The sequence below is a fragment of the Ambystoma mexicanum genome, chromosome 2q (assembly GCF_040938575.1).
Source record: "Ambystoma mexicanum isolate Mex_15411 chromosome 2q, UKY_AmexF1_1, whole genome shotgun sequence".
NCBI lineage: Eukaryota > Metazoa > Chordata > Amphibia > Caudata > Ambystomatidae > Ambystoma > Ambystoma mexicanum.
The window spans coordinates 64572246-64592739 of record NC_090924.1 but is presented as its reverse complement, the minus strand read 5'-3'; the positions used below and the strand labels follow the sequence as shown (position 1 = coordinate 64592739).

The following is a 20494-nucleotide window of genomic DNA, read 5'->3' as shown; positions in this document are numbered from 1 at the left end:
TTGTGGGCACTGTTCGTTGCCCCGTTATTCCTCTCTCCATCGTTCACCGATTCCACAGCACTTTGCATAAACTTCGCTCACACCCACATACGTTCCCCTGCACTCATTTACATGGACACACATTCACATGCAGGCTCATTCATACATGCACACTCACAGACCTTTACACACGCACACACACACACACACATATACATACAAGTGTTTCTACCCTTGCCTGGTCACCGCCTCAGGTCCCTGTCACACCATATGGGCCTCTCCTGACCTATGCGGGAGGGCGTCTTGGCGGGAAGGTGAAGATGGTTTGAAAATCGATACACATCCTCTAAATGAGGATAGTTGGGAGGCAGGGACCTCACCTGTGACGTTTACAGAAATACACATTTAGGGAATAAGAGGGCGACAAAAGAAGAAACAGGGGGGGGGATAAGGAGCTATATGCCTGGAACTTACAGAAACACTGCATACAGGAACTGGAGTGAGGGGCATCCTACTCCTACAGGCAACAGGCAAATGCCCTGAATTACAAGAAGCAAACTGCACACTCCATTCAACACATTTTTTGGGAATTACCTGGATTACAAACACAGATTTGGAGAAGAAGACCCTGCATTGTCCAGAAAAACAAAAACCGAAATGCAATTCTCTCCAGGTACAAGGCGAGCAAGAAAGTGTGCAATTGTTTCACGTAGTTTGCAGAAACACGTAATGTGCAGGTAGGGACTGAAATAGGGCCCCCAATTTAAACTATGTTAACTTTTCGGAACTGCTTTTAGCTCATTCTCCTCTCAAATGCCCGTGAAGCCTCCTTCGAAAAATGTGAAGAATTAACATTGAATATTGTCACAAAAGAACATGTGTACGTTTTTCTAGAAAGGTGTGCTGAACCCTTAGCGCGAGGGTCTGTTGACATATAGGCAGATGGCGTTGTGTGTTCAGTGTCACCGTGCACACAGGAGTGAGGGGAATCTACCCTGCACAGAAATCATTAACAAACGCCACACAGGCACTAAGGCCACTGCTGCCGCCCTGGGCCGAATGACATTCGGGGGGGGGGGGGGCGGGAGGGGGAGGCGAGTTGAGTTAAGGGCTCAGACATGTGCTGCCCTAGAACCTGCCCGGGGAGAAAGCGGCATACGTGACACAATTAGAAGGGGGCAGAGGGAAATCACTGCTCAGAGCACTTAAAGCAAGACAAGGCGTTCAGTGACAGAGCAAAGAACGGCTGGGTGGCTCCAGATGTATGGACTGAAACGGCAAATAGTCTGCATTCTTCCGTCTGCTTTTGGCAAGCACCTGCGTTTAGTTCTGGCAGCATCCTCTGAGCTGGGATGTAAAGCTCCTCCAGCGGTACCTGGCACTTAAGGCGCCATTAGGTCGTCCCTTGCTTTCCTAGGGCTGGTGCGGACCGAGTGCAATTTTTGGTGGACCGACTTGGCAAGTCGTACTTTTGGGCAGACACTTGGGCCTTATATTCTGGGAGTGCCGTCTTAAAAGCAACACATTGTGACACGCCCCTAAGCAGTGGCGTACCGAGCGTGGGGGGGCGGGGTGTTTGCCCCACCCTGTGGTTCTTTTAATAGCCAGACCAGGACACCTCTCTCTTACAGCATCCTTAGGTTGCTGAATGGAGAGTTGTCCTGCTGGAGCACCACCCTCATTGTCCTGGCAGTGGGGCACCTTTCCCATTCGGCACCTTCATTGTCTGAGGGTGTCAAACGGGAGAGGTGTCCCTCTGCCAGGACAATGTCCCGCAGAGCTCCAGGCAGCAGAGCAGCTCTCCAGAGGACCTGACACATTGCTCTGTCTCTACAAAGGGAGCCATTAGGCACTGATGGGTGGGAGGGTGGACTATTAGTAGGGACTTTTGTCCCTTGAGACATGGGAATGAGGGTGATCAGAATTGAGAAGGGTGCATAATGCTGCATGCTTTATGAAATAATGACTATGGCTTTAAACCCCAAAGGGGATTTGTTAGGCTAGATTAACCTGCATGATGCTATTGTGACTTTGCATACAGGATGGGGAGAATAAAACTAAAGTCATTCTTGTATTGCTCAACATATTTTTATGATGGTGTATATAGCGTTAAGTTAGTTTATTATGAAAGGCTACTTTATTATCTAATGTGGTTTGCTTCCAAGGCATTTTATTAAATAAAATATTATTTAAGCTCATAGCAGATAGCCGCCCTTCAGGCTCCCCTGATGACCATTGCGACCCTCACTCCTCAAAACCATCCTAGCCTCCACCTGTGCAGGTAGTATCGCACGCACAATCCTCAACCACTCACTCACATCAGGATGTTTCCCGGAAGCCCTGAAAACCTACATCAAAACGATCATCAAAATACCAACACTCGACCCACTCCTTTCCCAGAACTACCGGCTAATCTCCAACACACGCTTCATCGCCAAACTCATGGACCGCGCAGCTTACGAACAACTTGGCCATTTTGCAGAAGCCAACAACCTCCTGGACCCTGAACTATTAGGCTTCAGGCCACTCGGGGGAACAGAATCTTCACTAATCTCCATCTGGGAAGACCTGAAAAGAACAGCCGACGCAGAAGGCTGCGCTGTACTCATCCCGCTGGACCTCTCTTCAGCCTTTTGATACCATTGATCACACTGTCCTACTAGACAGGCTACAAACACTAGGAATTGGAAACACAGCCCTCTCATGGATCTCCTCTTTCATCTCAAATTGATCACAAATCTTGCACCTCCACCAGTTCACATCCACATCACTACCAGTAAGGAAAGGTGTCCCACAAAAAGCATCCCTATCGCCCCTAATTTTAACTTCTACCTAAAACCCCTGCCCGCAATCCTCTGCTCATACAATCGTACCTGCTACAACTGCGCAGACGACACCCAGATCATCCTCAAAATCCCCAAATCTCAAGGCTCCGGCAAACTGGACCTGTCGTCATGCCTCTCGGATATTGACCACTGGATGACGATCAACCATCTCACCCTCAACCCTGGGAAAACTGAAAGCCTACCCACCAGACAACATATCAGCCCTACACTAAAAGTCCTCCATTTGCTCACGATTGGTCGACGCACTACCTTTAAAGCCATTTGCATTACCCACCGCACAGTCCACAGCACTGTACCGAACCGGAATTCCTCAGAGACAAAATTGTTCCCTACCAGGCCTGAAGGAATTTCAGATCTCGTAGAGCATTTGGCTAGTGGTCCCACCTCACAACTCCTCCAGGCTGGGCGGAACCTCTTTCTCCGTCCATGTGCTAATCATCTGGAACTCCCTTCATCTACACTGAAAACCACCTGAAATTCAGAATGGCCCCAAAATTTCATAATATCCCACTGAATCCTCCCCTTCGAAACCACACTACCAAGCCCAACTTTCCCCTTACACCAATTAAAACACAGTGGCCGGCAGCATTCGCAGTGGCTCACCTACATACTGTCGCTCCATACACAACAACATTCCTACCTAACCAACACAGCAGGAAAGCCAGCAGTTTTCGCTGTGGTGCACCACAATAAACTCTCCTGCCCATCGCTCCAGAGGGACCACGAACAGTGAGACCACTGCATCCGCACTGGAAAAAGGTGGCTCCAGCCGAACAACTTTGAAGCATACAGCATGTATACCTCACACTGCGTCTGTGGACACAGGCCGCAGGCACGGCCAAACATCCATGCACAGTAGAATGCAGCTATGGCTATGCTGCTCCGGTCTTGCAGCGCATATAGCAGGCCACACTGAAACACCTGACTTACCTCAACACCTCTGCCACTTGCATACAGCGACTGCCAAAAAAAGGAAATTTGGTATAGCTGGTCACACATCAACTCTCAACACAATAGCAATCTATCCCTAACCACCAACAGTGCCCACCCAAGTGACTGACCACTTTGGGCTGCTTAGTCGGGCCTAGCCAGCCACCTAAGTCCTAGACCAGCGAAAATGCACACATGCATCTCCTAATCTAAAACTCTTAGAACTCCCAGCACATTGACTACGGTCACTGGGGGCGTTCCAACAACGAAGCGCATTGAGGCCATACAAAGGGGGAAAGAGCGCTATATAAATAACCCAATACAATACATGAAATGCAAAGCGAAACCTTAATAAATATCTATATCAACTAAACATGGGAAGATGTGTTCAGTTTCTTAAAAAGTCTGCACCCTGTTTCAGCATTTATCCAAAGTGTGTGATCTTGGGCAAATCCTTTAATCAAACTGTGTCTTATCTGCAGCTCCATACATGATTCACTTCATAGCTTATGTTAAGGTATCATGCTATCATAAAAAATAGCCTAATGACTATAGGGTTTCTCCATCTATAATAATAGTACAATTTAAATATTTTGCAACTAAAACCGAAACAACAATAAGACAAACGACTCATCAAAAAAGGACATTGACAAACCCCTAGAACCGACAGAAGTACCCTGGGCACCAGTAGGGCTGACGCTGGACACAGGGGTCCACCCGCGAGACCGAGAGAAACGGATGCAACTACTCCAGCCAACCCTTACCATCCCCCACCGCCCGTACAGCCACAACTAGGTACCAGGGGGCTGTGGAACGACCAAGATACCACCAATCACCACACAATCGGTTGTATGGACACTAGCAGCTGCGCTAGTCATGTGGAGGGGGTGAGGAGCATGCAAGGTTATTAAGGGAGCGGGCGGAGGGGACAGCTAAATCCTCAAACGGCCTCGAATGCAAAACGGGCACGTACCTCCTCAGGCTCAGGGTGTACAAGCATCCCATCGTGTAAGATTACACGAGCCCAACCGGTTCAGTCCAGGATAGAGATGACTAACCAATACCATTAACAATTTCCTTCTCTGCATACACCTCTCAAACTCCAAACCAAACACAACCACAAACCTCTAGCGCAGCAAACCGCACGAACTTCACTACACTGCAACAACAAAACAAAAACACACATAGACTCCACATCAGCACATGACGACTACCGGCCGCATACACCCCAGGCCCAGCCGACGGAAGCACCGGGCTGAGGCTGCCAACAGCACATCACTGCAATCTTGCACTTTTCCAGCCTCCACCCACTAAATCACCCTCACCCCCTCTTTCAGAGCCGCCAGAGCGCCAGGGGACCACTCCGGTGGTGATAGTGCACGGTACAAATGACCTTTAACATTAACATAAAGTTATTTGCCACTTGGCTTACTTAAGGCAACTTATTCTAAAGTCACTTCCATCGTGCCTCCCAGTATCAAAGTCTGATGATGCTGCTTGCAATGTCCTTTTCAGTGAAATCACTTCTGTTGGTGCAATCCATATGCAGATTAGGAGGTTTGCATATACTTTGCCCCACAGAGGTCTAATAGATGAGTTTCCTGTATCTGTAATGGCCCAGTGATTTAATTTTTTTTGGTTATGTGTATGTGTTAAAATGCCATCTGCCACTAATGTTACCAAAACGGTTGGGAGAGTGCAAATGATACCATATGGAATCACACACACTGCATTGGTGTGAAAAGAAGCAGTACTTTTTTCGTGGCTCGCCTCCCCATTCTTGCAATGCTAGCTACTCCCCAGCCCCTAAGCCCCCAATGCTATCAAACACATTCCGAATCTAGTCCCACTCTCCAGCTTATCCCTTGGCTGCAAGTCTTACTGGTTACAAATAATGTAATACCAATAACGTGCTAAATTGTATACTTCATCATGAGCAAGCTTGATGACAACAGGCCGTACATCTTTTTTACTAGTCACCTCAGACTTAGAATATTTAAACTATAATGCTGTTTAAGGAATTCTTCCAATAAAACTCAAGTCCCAACCTCTTTCCACAGCTCCCCTAATAATGCAGTCAAAGTTCCATACCACAGGAAGAGAGCGCATTAGATGGCGAATAAATTCCTCAGTTACAGAGTGACTTTTTGATGAATCAGGAATGGCTAAATACATGGTCATCCCAGCAGAATGTAATATTTTGTATCTCTCCTCACTCCCCTAGAGTACTCATGGCTTTCTGCGGTTTAGCAATATACATTGTGCATCAGTGTGCGGCATTGCTTTAAATGGCCTGCCTAATCAGACCTGGGCTCTGGGGGTCGGGGGGGGTTGGGAGGAGTGTGGCTGAAAAGATGCATGCCTGGCAGGGGGTTGGCCCCCCAATTAAGAGGCAAAACTTGCCTCATCTGAATGTCCCCTGTTAGGCCACGCCCCCATAAGAGCCCTGCCTCGATTTTGCAAAAGGGCTGTGGCCTAACAAGAGGCATTCAAATCAGGTAATTGTCGCTGAGTGCATAGTAGCCTCAATTGAGGACATTAATGCAGAGACTAGAAGTACTCTCTCAAAATCAGAGCGGAGAAATACCATGCTCTATGATGATTACATCCATGGCATCCTATCCAGAGAGGAAAAAGCAGTCCCTCTAAAGGCACTGCACATCTATGCCACAGACAAAGTACATCAAGGGCGCATGCGCATCACTTTAACAAAACGATGTGTATGAGAATACTACTGGTGGCCAAAAACGGACCAAGACATACAACAAGCCTTGTTAACTGTGCGGATAGTGACAGGACACTAAGTTCGACCTGCACTGTTGCCAAATGTGGAAGTACCGGACACCGCATGGAAAAATATCAGAATAAACTTCATAGAAGCTCTTTTGGACTGTACATTAAATTCAGATATGGAGTAGTCCTGGTCGAGGACCTCTCTAAATGGACCGAGTTATATTTTGTATCAAACATAACCACCAGTACTATAACTGAAATCATGAAACAAGTCTTTTTCTGGAAAGGCATTCCACAACAAATAGCAGCATACAGTGGAGTGCAAACATATACAAGAAAGTGACCACAAGGAATACTCGGGGAGGATGGATAGCTATGGGGCAATGCGTTTGTCTTGGAAGCAAGACAATGCAGCGCAACACAGGTTCGAATCCCGATCCCATGCTTAGAAACCACTCCTTGTATTAAGCGTGTTATAAATGAACAATTATAATTATAACACATGTCAAATGGGATGCAGAAATTCATAGAGATGAATAACAATGAGCAGAGAAAAGCTGCCCTCTACCACCCTCAAGCCAACGGTTTGATTGAGAGGACAAACGGATATATCAAATGATGCCTAAAACTCACATTGACTTGCAAAATTGACCCTGTAAAAATGGCCTCGGACGCCATTGCTGCCCATCACTTGGTCCTAACTCAATCACATGAATATCTCAATTCCAAGCAGTAAAAGGATGACATGCCCTCTCTACAATGCTACCTTCAATGCTGTGACGCATATCCAAAGCAAAAATCAAATAAAAGCAATAGCACAACAAGAAAGCAGTTCAAACACTCTGTATGGAAGAATGGTATATTGTCAAGCTAAAGAAGAATCACAAAGACTCCTTCCCAGGACCCATATACATTCAACTCATATAATTAATCAAATGAGAATCCTGTCACATAGTGACTAAACATGAAAAGACTTGGATTGAATAACATGTAGCCATATACTGTCCAAACCGAGGACATTGTGAGGTACAGGAAGACATCTGGAATAATTTGGATGACAGAGTCACAAACTTCAATGACAGGCATCTCTCCAAAAGAACTTCACAAAGAAATCCTGTGATGAGATACAAGAAGCTGAATCACTTCAAGATGGCATACCAGAAGGGACACAGTGTCTCAACAGAAAGGTACCGCAAAGAATCATGCAGCCCGGAGAAAGAAAAAGAAAACCCTTCTCCAAGTGAGCCGTCACGAGACTACTTGCATGCAAGACCACGCAGAAAGGTAAGACCTCCCAGCAGATTTAAAGACTAATGTTAATTGTTGCACAAAGACACTCTGGACTATTACTGGGAAGGGGAAGAATATGGAGCTCTAATCTTGTTCGAGGACCCGAATTTACAGGGCAGGGCACTCGCGCAAGAGTAGAAACGGGAGGCACGCAAAGCATTGGGTACGAAGAATGAGAGACATGGGTGAAGGCACATGTCTGTTCCTCCCCACTAATACAGATTCTCCAACAACGAACTGCTAGGGATTTGACACTGGTGCGTGTAACAATCAGCTGTACTTATAACCGTTATGTGAATTAAATGAGCTTTATACTCATATCATTCAAGAGCTTTTATTTGTGGGCACGGAAACACAGCACTAAATCACAAGGAAAATATTGGGAGACCAAGTTATCAATAGTAGCATCTCGAACTTATTCAAAAGTTGTATTCAAGGAAAACTAAAACATATAAGGGAGTCCGCAACAAAACACCACATCACACCATGACATCTTTCGGGGCAGTTGGCCCCTTTCTCAAATTACCACAAAAAAGTGAAATAATATGGGGTTGGCTTTCAGACAAGATTTTTCCACACTCATAACATTTTGTGCATTTCCTTCACGTAAGTTTAGTTGCTAGACTCAGCAGTGCATTGGCACGGTAATATCATTGTGCAGTAGTTTTGCGATCTGATATCATTACATACTATATCGTTGTATGCAAATGACGTCACATGCATTTATTAAAGCATGAGCATTGCTGGCTAGTGGGATGGATTTTCCCAGATCCGGCAAAAAAGGTCTCACTGGATCCTGACCTGGGCAATCGATTCGCTCCCTTCACTTATTTGTGTGCATTCATATTGCTTTCGACAGTGCTGAGACCAGAATTCGAACCATGATCATTTGGATACTGGGCGTGACACTTATATACAAGACCACTTCAGCAGACAATCAGAAGCCCAGTGAACTCGCTTGATAAGGTTGCACCCTGCCAGAAATGACGAAATATTGAAAAACAGCTTTTTAGTTTTAAAAGGTGTTCACCTTTTATACTTTGCTTGCAACATTATAGGGAAGGCTCCTCCTTTGGGTTCATATTCCATGTGTTCCTGATTAATCTTCTCAGAGGCAATCCCCCCACTCCTGCACGCCTTCATCCCATGTCGCTTGGGGATCCCACCGTTAAAAAAAACTATGTCCAGCACCCAGCATGACGAAAACAGTTTACTCCACTTGCCAAGGGCCTACACGATGCCTTGTTAATTTAGCAATCAGGTATTATATGACAGGATTTTCCTGTCACTGTATGTTCTGATCTACCATGAAGTATTGTTCATTTTGTTTCAGTCTGGGGAGATTGTCACATGTTTACCTTTCTTGGTTCATTTGAAAACAGGGACAGTTCCCTAAAACGTATATGAAGTTGAAGTTGATGGACAACTTTGAGATACTTTTGAGAAACTATGGTAGAGAACTTGGTTTGGAATTATTTTCCTTGAGATCAAGGTTCGGGCAACAAACACAATCAATAGTCCGATACCATCCTCGTAGGAGGTTAAGCAGTATTTGAGTGAGGGGGGCAAGTCTTAGAAAACGATAAGTAAACATTTTTGCCCTACTAACATTGGTTGGTGGTGGCCTATGATTTATATAGTTCTTTTATATGTACATGTTACACCTGAAGAGAGGAGCCTGTAGCCATTTGAAACAGAAACACAGAGAATTGCAACCAATGCCATGTATTGTCTTGCAATGAGAAAGGATGGAAAGGGCCATTTACTTGTTGTAACTGCATGCCTGGGAACATAGAAAACCGACAACTTAAGTTTTTTTGAGCCAGATGGACTGGGCTGGGTAGCGACCCTTTCACCTGCGTCTGGGAGTGTAGTGCCTAGAGGCAATTACGTTTGTTGTGTGCGGTGTGCAAATCAATAAATATGAACTAGCTAGACCCCCTCCTATAGTTTACTACCAGTGATGGTCTATCAGAATTGCTGCACACCTATGGCCACGGCAGATCAGAAGTGCCAGGAACCTTACAGCGAAGCAACGAACACAAGCAGACTTCTTACCTACAATCCAAAAATGCCAGGTACCTCCCAGTTGAGGTCCTTTCAAGAGGAAGCACCTTGCCCTGTTCATCTAGGAGTCAACAAATAAATTAATCAAATCAATTAAATTCATTCGACCAGACAATGCAATACATAGGACAATGCATGCATGCCATAGAAGGGCCTCTACATTTTTAAGGTACCTGGATTTCAGACTAACCAAGAAAAGTCAATCTTGATCTCGTCACATTAAGCAGACTTTTCCATGTTTTGAAGGAACTTCAGTTCATCAATTCTGATGACTATGTTGAAAATGTCAAAAGAGAAGTACAGAGGCATTTAATATGGAATTGTTATCTACCCCCTGGATATCCTCAGCAGGGGCACTGCTGTTCAGTCAAGCTCTGCCTGCGTAACCTTTCTAGCATGCCATCACTTTATGTATTTTCATGGGATTTTAGAAAGGTTTGAGAGAAAGCGCAGGTAGCTAAAATGGGATGGAAATGCCAGAGCTACCATCTAACACACAGGATCAATATCGCAGAACACCTTTTACAATCATTTCAGTTTTGGCTTTCAGAGGTGGCATGGCATCACCTATCAATGCGAGAAATAACATTGAATGGTATACATTAGTGAGGTTGCCACTTTTTTTTCTAGCATTCCGACATATTTTTTTAATGTTTATTTATCTTTTTCTAACGCGCCGTAGCCCGTAGGCATTAGGCGTGGGGAAGGCAGATCGATCAGTGAAATGGATAAAACAACAAAAAGAAGTCCCTAGCAGGGGTAAAGCCTAGGAAAATAAAAAGGTCTTTAATGCTTTTGTTAAAAACATACAGATTTCGTTCGCAGAAAAGGTTTTTAGGTAATGTGTTACATGTTACGGGAGCTTTTTATATACATCAGGTCTATCACCAATGGAACATCATCTGACTTTTATACAGTTTTGCCACAATAAGATGGTTTAGAGCTGTCATATAATGCCGCAGAGGTAGCTTTCTGCAAGGTAATGAATTAATTGAAACTATGAAGCTGCTCCTGGTGTAATAAAATCTTCTTTCAGACGCTTCATTTAAAAGCTATAGAGCATCCTGGCCCGCAGCCCTGCATGGAAGGACTTGGTTTGGTGGGCAGGATCCTCTGTTGGGTCATCTAACAGTAGTTCAATGGAAATAAAATTGCCTTCAATTACACTCAGGTTCATTGTCCTGGATAGAGTTAAATGTTAACTTAACATTTATTAACACTTATTTTGATTCCAAATATGGCGTCTTTCTCAGAAAACACAACCCCACTTTGCCGACAAGTGATGCCGATTTGTTTACTAACCAGTAAATAATTACAAGCTGTAGTAAAATGAACAGTTGTGCCTGTGGTATAGCTGTCTGGTGCCTGGAAACACTATTTTGTTGTATAGCCGCCTAACAAAATGCTCAATAAATAAATAGTATAAATGGTAGCAGAAGGCAATTTTATTTCTTATGTATAGAGTAGGTAGAGACTACTAGTAACATATTGTGTTTTGTAAAGAAAAGGTGAAGAAGAATAGTAGTAACATAGTGTAATTTTAAAAAATAAAGATATGAATAATGGGAACACGCCTGCTCTTCAAAAACTCAGAATGATTGCCAATGCTTGTTTAGCTTGCCTGTGCTTTTGCAGAATGGGTCCACCCTTATGCAAATCCATCCAAACTTGCACTAAGATGGAAGGTTTGGCCCGAACAGACCAGGCAGACTGTCCTCTACACACACTGAATGTCTCAAACTCAACTGGCCTCCATGGTGAAATGTAGCTTGAGAGCACGGACACAGCGAGCAAGGCTATGATATATAAGTCATTTATAACACGCCTGCACACAAGGGTTTCTAGGCTGGAAATAGTTGCATACGGTTTTTTCCACATTGGAATAAATGTTGCCCTGCAGTATTACAGTGATAAGTAATCATCGGCCCTGATATTACCCTGAGTTGTGGCATTGTACATACCTTTATTCTAAAACACTGCAGTAATCATCAGCGGCACCTTGCAAGATGGTAAGAAACAATGTGCAGTTAAAGAAATGAGTCCTCAAATTGATTCCTGGGGGCACCGTTGCAGAATAACTCTTTGCCTTTCTAAAGCAAAGCTTGCAAAGTAACAAAACTAGATTGATGACTGGATGTATGGCATTGGTCGGTGGAAACTACTTACCATCTGAAAGTAAACCACATGGCCCCATTGAAACACTGAGCTACCCAAAAAAAATCAGAAAATGAAATTTCTGTCTAAATCTATCTTCATCCTCTGTGTATGCATGCAGATGTGCGAGCTCACGCAAAGGCATGTGCGCACCGAGATGTGGTTGCGCACCCAGATCTGTTAGCGCGCACACAATGGTGTGATGGAAGATAAACCATAACTCATGTTGACTGGTAAGGGAAAGGGAGATTTGGGTAATACTTTTTTGAGGTATTGATGAAACAGGGGATGTGTAAGGTTTGTTCCTCAACATATAAGCACAGGTGTCATATTTGTGTACTTGTGAAGACCCTTCCTTAACACTGAGCAAAAATGCTGTCATGCGGATCCCAATATAGTGGGTATAGATCTAAGGTGAACAAATACAAGTTAACATCCATCCCTAGAATGCACATAGCATTAAGTATAAAATAGTGAAATAGAGTGCAGTACCTATGGCACTGCATGAGTTCTCCTCTATTGGCGAGGTTCTAAGATTGCCCTCATTAGTAGGTCGTGTGTCAAGGAGGACCTCATATGCATTAAAGTAACAAGTCCTCACTTTGCACTTTGGGTCCTTGCTAAAAGAACAGGTCCTCACTTTAACAGTGCGTGGGTTTGTGGGTTGGGTTGTCACATGTATAACGGTGGCTGGTGGGTGTGCGTGTGCTACAGAGCAGAAGATTTGATTATCTGATTTTTTTAGATTTTCAGAGAGGTGGTTTGCGTTTTGTAAGAAAGAGATGCCACTTTGAATGGTATCCTCCTTTCTAACAGTAGCCTATGCAGTGCCGTGGGCGCTTCGGTGCTGCGGCCCTTTCATTTGCACCCAGAAGATTGCCTAACCACGGCACGCAGTTTCGATTTTACATGGTGGGAGGTGGGGGCGGGGGCATGTAGGTAATATAGCACAGCCTTTGTTTGTAATCACAAGATTTAAATGGCTATGGACTAAGGCTTCCAACACTCCCCAAAAAAAGGACAAACCAACCTCAAATATGTCCCTTTTATTTTTGTCGTTTTCTTGCTCTTGGCGTACATTCTTGTCTAGCTGCCACTGATGCACCTGGCTCGTTCTGGCCTGTAGTCATGCTGGTCCCAGACAGGGCCCCTTTTCTCTGGCTTCTTACAAGCACCCTGGCATCCCAGGCTCGGCTTGTTTACTTTCCGCATTCTACACCGAAGCAAGCCTTTTCTTTGCTACGCTTCCGTCTGTTATGTATAAGCGTCCAGAAGCTGCCTTTTGCTCCTTGCAACATTACACATGAAATCCACGACTGGACCAATAGCAGAGCAGAGAGGATCGCTGGTGGGTCTAGTTCCCCAATCTGCCCAACCCCTCGCCTTAAGCGCACAAAAAGAACTGCGCCAGCACAAGGCGCTCTATGGCCCCGACCAAAGGGATTTCATCATCCCGTTAGCTTCGGTTTAATGTTAGACTGGAATAAATAGTGTATCCGTGGGAGGAAGGCTCAGAGAAAGAGCTTGAGGTAGAAGTCACCGGAAAGAGGTGGCAGAATACATAGGTGGGAAGAGGGGAGGCGGGTCGAGTTCCGGAAGAGAAAGGTGCACACAGTGAGATGGAAGAAAAGGTCAATAATGGTAACTACATCAATAACAGGTGGAATGGTGCACGCGGAGAACGGTGCTCACGGAGAGATGGTAGCGAGACTAGACTGTGAGAACGGTACAGAGCGAGCCGAAGATAAAATGTAAACAATGAGAAGTGAACATTATAAAAAGAGAGGGGGAGACATTTTCCTTAGGAGGATTGTACATCATACAGAGGGCCTGATCACAAGTTGGGCGGTAGCCCTTAAATGTGGCAGTAAAGTGTTACCCCCACATTTAAGGGCTACCGCCCAACTCGTGATCAGGCCCACTGTATGGTGCACAATTGGTGTAACGCACTTAAGGATCCTCCCAATCTCGAGTCTGGCATGTTTACCCCCAGTTCAGAGCTGGGGGTAAACATGCAAGGAAAATGCCAATGTTCAGCATAATTACCGATAGTGATATTACCATGCGGTAATTGCGCTGAACATTCCCCAAATGGGGAATAGGGACTAACAGTTTGTGCCCAACCCGTGATCCAGCAGTAATACCGCTGGACGGGTGGCCGCTAAAGCTAATAAAGTTCGGTGCTATCCCAGCTGGGATACCGCCCAACTCGCGATCAGGCCCAGAGAGAGGTGGGAGCCCATAACCTGCGAAAACTGCACAGATGTGTACTTATAAAGGGTAGTATAGTATAGTCTATTATAAAGGTCCTTCCAAACTAAAATAAACTGAAAATATACGCCATGGATATGCAGATGATATTGTATTTATGGACTTAACCCCAGTCGGGTTACAGAGGAGAATTCCCTGTTTTTTTCATTTTCTGGAGACTAATGATATGAAAATCAATGTTCATAAATATAAAATCTTATATATGACATTTGCGCGTAGATCCCAGCGATTAGATCAAGCCTGGCAGATAGGCGATGTGAAGATCAAAGTGGTGGAGACAATGATTTATCTGGGGGTTGTAATAAACAAGAACTGTGATGATTCCGCCCATTATCTGGCCCTCAGATTAAAGACGAAGCGCCTGGCTGCCCAGGGCATGAGAATTCTACAAAAATATAGCAAATTTTCCATCATAGCGCTCATGTCATTCTACCGCCAGAAGGTGGAACCTATTTTGTATTATGGCTCAGAAGGACTGCTGACCATGCCCTGGGAAATCTGGGCCCGTCTTGAAGGTCTTTTCTGCCGTAAGTGTTTACGGCTCCCTAATGCCCTCCCAATTGTGGTGATATGTCATGAACTCAGACTTCAGTCCTTGGAGAGTATAGCCCTGTGGAAGTCAATAACACTGTATCGGAAAACCAGGCTAGCAGAAGATGGATCACCATTGGCAATCTTCCAATGCAAAGGAAAAACTAACGATCAAATCTTGAGGAAATGGTGGAATAAGATCAAATCTTGAGGAAATGGTGGAATAAGATCGGGAGAATAATGGTAGATTGTGAATTAGATGAAAACGATCTGCTCACCAACCCTATGAACATTTTTAAAAAACTCCAGGTGCAGGACTGGATAGAAACGGTAAGTTTAAGAAATCTGGACACTTTAAGACCATGTCGCGAGAAAGAAAGAAAAGGACTAAACCAACTCCTGCTATATCTACAGAAGTTCCCCTCTCCATTTTACAGGAATCTTCAGTTGAGAGCGAGACTAAATATTCTCGACACAAGAGGGGGAGTACTACAGAGGAAGCTAATATCCCCAAAAGGGCATACTGTAAATACTGCGGTCTAGCCGGACTAACAGAAACCCTCAATCATTGGTTCACCTCATGCCAGATCCTGTCTAATCTAAGAACTAAATACCGCACGAAACATCAAATGAGCTGTAACATCGATCTAGACCAGAATTGGTGGGACCGGATGCTGATGGGGGAAAGCACTAGTCCCTGGTTTACTGAAGCCATTCTAACCAAGTCGAAAGAAATGACGCCCAACTAATGGCTCCTTCCCTTCTTATGATGCTACGACAAGCTAACGCACCCATGGACCCACAAGAAAGGACAAAAGGGTAATAAGGGTACTCAAATTTAAACTTGATTTTATATCGGTCATCAAAAATCACCCCTTTGCTCTTTAGCGTTAAGGTCAAGAGAAAAATTTGATGGTGCCATTACGTTTCTAACATTATGTATCATTAAATAAAGAGCAATGCATTTTCGCTAGTTATTGAATGTATTTTTGAAGTGTCAGATACTATCTACCTCTCTTTTTGATACATAACAAATTAGATGGTTACAGGTGGTAATAGTACAACTGCCCTGATCCATCTCTATTGATAATGCAGGAAAGTACTGATGGGATTTGTAGTCCAAAACATCTGGAGAGCCAAAGGTTACAGGCCCCTAAAGAGTAGCAGGGGGCAGTTTACATCTATAGTTGGAGTGAAGAGGAGTTACACACGAACAGTAGGATTTGGGAGCATTTAAGATGGGAGCCAAACAGTGCAAAGAGAGAATTGTACCTCTAGGGCAAAGAAGGGCGTGGGGTGGGAGGGACGTTACAAAGTGACAGGTGTATTTTTCCCCTACTCAGTTTTGAACTTTGTAAGGCGCTCCAAGACCCTCTGGGTAGGGCCAGCACTGGACAAAAATTCAAATACAACAAAATCTGTTCACCATTGGGAGAAAAGGGTAAACACCTGTGCACAGCGATAGGGATACAGAGAAAGGCAAATAGTGGGACTTGTGGACAGAGATGGAGAAACTGATGCATGGGGCAAACTGCACACAGTGAACAGAAAGGGTAACCCCGCGGAGAACCGCGCACGGACACAGTTGTGCTCCCAGAGAGAATGGGGGACAGGTACACAGTGGAATGGGAGCGAGGAAAGGTAACCAAAGTGTGCTCAGGTAGACTGAGGGGCTATAGGACGGTGCAATATCAGAACAGTGCACAGACACACAGGGGAGAGGCATGGTGCACAGGGAAAATGTGGCACAGACAGAGAGGGGGCATGGATGGCACAGTGATAATTGTGCGCACATTGGAGATAAAAGATAAGCCAGGAAAAATGTGCAGAGTGGAAGGAACGCAGAGAACATTATGTATATCTACAAAAGATGAGTTAATAAACAGAAAAGGGCACCCGAGTGTACCTGTACAAATATATTCCTGTGTATATAAGATGCCTGTGGCGAGTCCTGACAAGAGGGTGTGGGGACGGCGGCAGAGAGGGAGGAGGGAACCCCTTCTCCTCGTTCCAGGAGACAGCGGGATTCAAAACAAACAGTGTGAAGGGCTTCCATTCTTTCCCTAAGGCAACTCCATATACTCAGTCAGGTGGTGCGGTGCCCGCACATTCAAAGATGGTGCCCGTCCTCCCGCGGAGCTTTTGTTTTTTTAAAGAGCTGATGCCTGAGCAGGTGCCTGTTGCAAGAGCCTGCCTGCCTTCAATCGCTGGTGCCGTGCCTGCTCGCTGAGTTGGTGCCTGCCCCTCCCCTCGCGCCCAGCCGGTGCCTGCCCCCTGGGGATGGTGCCAGCCATTAGATCTGGCACCTGCTTCATCGCTGGTGCCCGCTCTGGGGTGGTGGTGCCTGCTCTCTGCGCGTTTCTCTCCTTCCACATCAAAGCGGGGAGCTTACACAACTGCACGGTCGCACCCCAGCACACCCTGAGCTCTTCACCTATCTGCCTTCCATGGCCCTCAAAATTACCCGTACAATCCCAAAACATGCACTGCATACAAAATATTTAATTATCTACAAAAAATCATAACATATAAACCACACACATATACATAGATTTAAAAAGTCAACTTCACCAGAAAGTTTATATCCACTGCATATAAAACACGTGTACAACTGTACATGCATTTGAGGGCAGGGGGGGGGGGGGTTGAGGGGAGGGGGTGGTCTCCAAGCACATCACACCCTGGACAAGGACTCAGGTGAAGCCCAATAGCAAATCATGTCCCAACTGTCAAGACGCGGTCTGGTGACTTATTCTGCAGATCTCGTGCACAACATAATCATTCTAGATTGCCTGCCTAGGGTGCATATACCCGGGCCCCCCACCCCGCTTAATAACCAGCACTAAAAGTGTTGACATGGGTTGGGGTACAAGAAGCAGAGCCAGTGCTCCCCTCCCCCCTCCGGTGCTTACCTTTCTACACAGTGCAGGTGGCTGGGTCTCCCGGTAAATTCCAGGGAGGGGCACGGCTATATCCCCCGTTCTCCAAAGTCTGGCTTGGCTCCTAGGAAAGGAAAAACAGATCCAGGGGAAAATGCCGGGATTGTGGAATCTCCAGTAGGCGAGCCGCTCAGAGGGTCCTGCTCTGCAGAAGCATGAGAACCCTCCTCTGTTACTGGGGTGCAGGTTGGGGGTTCCTGCACTTTGTCCCCCCTCTCCCCCGCTGGGAATAGGGACCCTCCTTGTGTCTGCCAGGGTCTGTTGGCCACATCTGCAGGGCTGGGGCCGGGGAGATCAGCTCCGTGTCCCTTTGTACATAGGGAGGGCGGGGGGCTTCTGTCTGCAGGCTTAGGGTGCAGGGTGTGGGTGTCTGCCCCCCTCTGTACAGAGAGGCGGGGGTCCAGGGGGGTACGCAGAAGCAGAGTAGCTGCAGAATCTGAGGTGCTGGCAGAGGCAGGGGGAAGGATGGGGTGGAGGGGGAGGAGGATGGAGAGAAAGAGGGAGGGATGAGGGTGTGAACGTGCAGGGTGATTTATGGCAGCCCTGCTGAGCTGTCTGAAAATGACCAGCTCTGATCGGTTTCAGACCAAATTCTCCATTTCAAGACTGAACCACAGCCCTGCCAGCTCAGCCCATGCAGGCGACTCCGCCTCCTGCCCTCCACTGGCTGGAGGGCAGCAGGGGGAGGGGGAAGAGGGTGGGAGGAGCAGGGAGGGAAAGAGCAAAGGGCCAGGGAGTGGGAGAGAGAGTGTGGAAAAGAGAGGGGGCTGTAGGGGAGTGGGACGGGCAACTAAGAGGAGGAATACAGGGAATGGGATCAAACTAGAGGCGAAAGCGGGAGGGAAGGGAATGACGGGCAGACGGCGGGGCGCAGAGGAAGGCAGAGATTGCATTCGCAGGGACACAGAGACTGGAGGCACAAAGACACAGACAGGCAGACCGGAGGGGGAGTAGGGGGGTCTGAGGAGAGACAAAAAAGGCATTTAGAGGCGGGCACTCGGTAGAGCTCTGCAGCTACAAGGTGCCAAACACCTTTACGCCCACACTACACCCACACGCACACCCAGTCCACCGGCAAGGACGGCATGCCCCCCCCCCCTGCCCTCCTCGGGGGCTTCTATGTATTAAACAAATATGCAATTTTAGAGTGCAACACACTTGGCGAACGCACCGCACCCTCTGGTCTGTGGATACGGGCATACACCTACTGTACATACAAAAACACACGCAAACTGCTGCAGTGTGCATGGTCACACACATTCCACAGTGACACACGCATACACATACATGCATTCACAGATATGAGGCACGGTGCTCCAGTAGCGCAACACCATTGAGCTCCTTGCTCTGATAGTGTTAACAGACACGCCTACTCCAGAGAGGCAACCAGTAACACACGCATCCACAGAGGGCTGTATTCTGAACAAGGTCACTCGGATTATACAAACACACACACGACCACATTCACAGGCAGGCGGGATGCAGCACTTGCTTACACCCTGCAATAAAACACATGTATGCATAGACACAAATGTACGGACAATTGTATTTGTATTTTTTTTGTATTTGATTTTATAATGCGCACCTAACCCGGGGGTAGCCAGGCGCAGAGGCAGCAAGAGGGTTGCAAAACTTAGTTACATACATACAGTAGGTTGAGGTCCAGCTGCGGTTACAGGGCTGGACGTATCACGCCGAGTAGGAAGGGTAGACCACATACACTATAGGCAATGCTATATACATATTTATATGCAATGAGGTAAGGAGCCATGTGACGCATTTGGGAATTAGAAAGGTCGTTATGAGTCAAGAGTTTTAAGCCAGTGGGTAGTCCTGGCTCTGAACTGGTAGTAGGGTAGGTCCTCCCTGCAGGTAGGAGGAAGGGAGTTCCAGAATTGTCCATTAGAACACATTAAGACCGCTCACAAACATGTATTTGTGACAAATTGAGTAGCGGTGAACCTGCCCACTCAACGCTCGCACTTCTACAAAATAAGATCTAACACAATTGTGAAATCAGGCAAAGTTAAGAGATATACCTCCTTTGCCTTTTGTGCGAACGTGGGCCGAAAGAAGGCTAAACTACAAGTGGGATGTGAATGTGATCCAGTAGTGACCCAAACAACACAGTAATACAGTCCAAAATAAAAAGAATATCCTATCAAGGTTCTATACAAATATTTATATTTTAATCAAACACACCATCTGCAATAGAAAACACTGTACAAAACCCACCCCTGTGTAGAGAACAGAGGAAATGCAACAGGTAGGTATGAATACAGGGGTGATAGGCAAATTATCAACCACAAAAAGGGTATGTCATTGGATGGAAAAAGGTGCAAAAGTGACCTAGCCAGTCTCTAGGGCCCAAATGGAACAAGGGGCAGTAATTGGTCAATAGTACCTTTTTTCCATTCTTAGGTGGTTCAACAGCATTGAATATCGGCTTTGAGCAATGGTGTGAATAGATCAAGCTCAGTTTGACTGCAGTAGATCCTGGGTGTCCAAACAGCAATCAGCATCAAGCAGGTTTAAATGCAGTATCTCTTTACAGCTCCAAGTTGGCTTTTGGTGGTGTAGGTCGGGGGTGCTCACCAGGATCTCTTTGAGGTCTGGCTGGGTTGAGCCTGGTTTTAACCACCAGGAAGGGTGGATGAGTGACTCTGCTGAAGTTTGAGTCGACAGGCAGCAGTTGCCGAAATGTTGATGCTGTTTCTCTGGTGTGCAGTTCAGCGAAGCAGCAATTCGAGTGCG

At 46.1% G+C, this 20494-nt stretch overlaps 1 protein-coding gene across 5 annotated transcripts in view; it reads right to left on the bottom strand.

Moving 5' to 3' along the window:
* GLIS2 (GLIS family zinc finger 2) overlaps nucleotides 1-18574 on the bottom strand; it is a 306268-nt gene extending 287694 nt beyond the window's left edge. For all 5 annotated transcript variants that reach the window (XM_069646842.1, XM_069646841.1, XM_069646845.1 and 2 more), the window contains exon 1: nucleotides 17714-18574. The gene's annotated coding sequence lies outside the window, so the exon portion shown is untranslated. The remainder of the gene's footprint in view (nucleotides 1-17713) is intronic.
* Between the last annotated feature and the right edge of the window lie 1920 nt (nucleotides 18575-20494).